The sequence below is a fragment of the Macaca fascicularis genome, chromosome 4 (genome assembly GCF_037993035.2).
Source record: "Macaca fascicularis isolate 582-1 chromosome 4, T2T-MFA8v1.1".
NCBI classification, from domain to species: Eukaryota; Metazoa; Chordata; class Mammalia; order Primates; family Cercopithecidae; genus Macaca; species Macaca fascicularis.
In genome coordinates, this window is record NC_088378.1 from 15,104,305 (window position 1) to 15,107,240 (window position 2,936).

The 2,936-nt window shown below is 43.7% G+C and overlaps 1 pseudogene; it reads right to left on the reverse strand.

The window, feature by feature from the left end:
- Positions 1-273: 273 nt before the first annotated feature.
- Positions 274-1,050, reverse strand: LOC102120591 (glutathione S-transferase Mu 2-like; annotated as a pseudogene).
- Between the last annotated feature and the right edge of the window lie 1,886 nt (positions 1,051-2,936).

The window sequence follows — 2,936 nt, forward strand, 5'->3', positions numbered from 1 at the left end:
CAGGAGAAGGGCCTGTAAACCAGTCAATGCTGCTCTTTCATGCAGCCCTGGGACCTCAGGGCTGAGCTAGCTCCACAGGCGAGGGGCCAGTGAGGCCCCTCAAAGCAGACACAACCACTAACAGGAGGGAAGGTCAGGCTGGCTTTAGTGCAGGGAAGGGTAGTGTTGGGAGGGAGACGTTCATAAAGGAAAATGGGTAGCTGAGGCTTTAAAGGGCTTGGATGGGACAGGGGTTTAGGGGAAGTGAAGAGGGCCAATAAAGTCTTGGGGGTAAAGAAGGGAATAAACAGGAGAAAAGAACAAGAAGGCAGGGGCTGGGGTGTGGAGTCCAGCTGCTCTACACAGTCTGGGCAGCAGGTTGAGTATGGGCAGCTCACTGCCACCTCCTGGCCTTCAAGGCACTACTTGTTGCCCCAGACAGCCATCTTTGTGAACACAGGTCTTGGGAGGAAGCGGCTGGATTTCGTGTAGGCAGAGATCTCCAAGCCCTCAAATCGGGAGATGAAGTCCTTCAGGTTTGGGAAAGCATCCAAGCACTTGGGCTCAAATACTTGGTTTCTCTCAAGGACATCATAAGCAATGAAATCCACAAGGGCGATCTTGTCCCCAAGAAACCATGGCTGCTTCCCCAGAAACTGTGAGTAGAATTTCAGCATTGCAGGGAGTGCCTCCAGATATTCTGGCTTCAGTTTCTCAGAACCTGCGTTGTAGCAGAGTCTGGCCAGCTGCATTTGGCTGTCCATAAGCTGGTTCTCCAAACTGTCTTCCCAAATCTTCTCCCTTTCTGTCTCCCCACACAGGTTGTGCTTGTAGGCAATGCAGCCCAGGATGGCCTTGCTCTGGGTTATCTTGTGAGCCCCATCAGTCAAGTAGGGCAGACTGGGAAAGTCCAGGCCTAGCTCAAATTTTTCATTCAACCACTGGCTTCTGTCATAGTCAGGAGCACCCCCCCATCGTGTACTTCTTTTCCTCATAGCTTGAGTCTGTGTATTGCTGGAGCAGGCAGATGGTGTGGGTCAGCCCTCAGATGTCCCAGTAGCCCTGTGTCATGGGCCTGGTGCTGGTCGGTGCAGACAGGCCCATTTACTCTATTGATGTGGTATGTTACATCAATTGACTTTTGGATGTTAAAACAATCTTGCATTCCTGGGATAAATTCCACTTGATCGTGGTGTATAATCCATTTTACATATTGCCAAATTCTACTTGCTAATTTTTTTGAGGATTTTGCATCTTATTGGTAAGAGATATTAGTCCATAGCTTTCTTGTGGTGTCTTCGGTTTGGGTATCAGGGCAATACCAGTTTCATAGAATGAGTTGGGAAATGTTCCCTTCTATTCTATATTTTGGAAGAGTTTGTGAAGAATTTATATCATTTATTTATCTTTTAAAAATTGTGGTAAAATACACTAATATGAAAATTTCTATCTTAACCATTTTTAAGTTTACAATTTAGTAGTGATAAGTATATTCACATCGTTGTTGCAACCAGCTTCTAGAACTTTTTTTTTTTTGAGGCGGAGTCTAACTCTTGTCACCCAGGCTGGAGTGCAATGGCGTGATCTCGGCTCACCGCAGTCTCCGCCTCCCGGGTCCCAGCAATTCTTCTGCCTCAGCCTCCCGAGCAGCTGGGATTACAGGCATGCTCCACCACACCTGGCTAATTTTGTATTTTTAGTAGAGATGGGGTTTCACCATGTTGGTCACGCTGGTCTTGAACTCCTGACCTCAGGTGATTCACCTGCCTTGGCCTCCCAAAGTGCTGGGATTACAAGTGTGAGCCACTGCACCTGGCCCAGAACTTTTTTATCTTGCAAAATGGAAACTCCATACCTATTAAACAACCTCCCATTTCCCCTTCTCCCAGCTTCCAGTAACCACTGTTCTATTTTCTGTTTCTATAGTTTAAAAAAATTTTTTGAGACAGCATCTCACTATGTTGCCCAATCAAGAGTGCAGTGGTTATTCCCAGGCACAATCATAGTGCACTACAGCTTCAAACTCATGGGCTCAAGCAGTCCTTCTGTCTTAGCCTCCCAAGTACCTGAGACTTTAGATGCATACCTGGCTTTGTTCCTATGATTCTGACTGCTCTTATGTACCTCGTATAAGTGGAATTATAGAGTATTTATCTTTGTGTGATTGGTTTATTTCACATTAGCATAATGCCCTCAAGGATCATTCATGTTATACCATGCATCAGAATTTTCCTCCTTTTTAAGGCTGAGTAATATTCCATTGTAGGTATACACCACATTTTGTATATCCATTCATCTTTCAATGAACACTTTGGCTGCTTCCATCTTTTGACTATTGTGAATATTGTTGCTATGAACAAGAAATATAATATATCTTTGAGACCATGCTTTCCATTCTTTTGGATATATATCCAGAAGTAGATTTTCCAGATTATATGGTAATTCTATTTTTAATTTTGAGGAATTGCATGCTATAATACTATCACAGAATAACACCATAGGGGTATTATTTCTTTTTTAAATGCTTGGTATAATTCACCAGTGAAGCTGAGACTTTTCTTTTATTATTAATTCAGCCTGGTTAGTTGTTATAAGTATACTCAGATTTTCCATTCTTTCTTGAATCAGGTTTGATAGTTTGTGTCTTTCCAGAAATGTGTTCATTTCATCTAAATTATACTGTGTAATGTGTTGGCATGCAGTTTTTCATAGTGTTCCCTTATAATTTATTATTATTATTATTATTATTATTATTGAGACAGAGTCTCTCTCTGTTGCCCAGGCTGGAGTGCAGTGGTGCAATCTTGGCTAACTGCAACCTCTGCCTCCCGGGTTCAAGTGATTCTCCTGCCAACGGGCTCCTGAGCAGCTGGGATTACAGGTGTGCACCACCACGCCCGGCTGATTTTATACTTTTAGTAGAGACAGGGTTTCACCATGTTGGTCAGGCTGGTCTT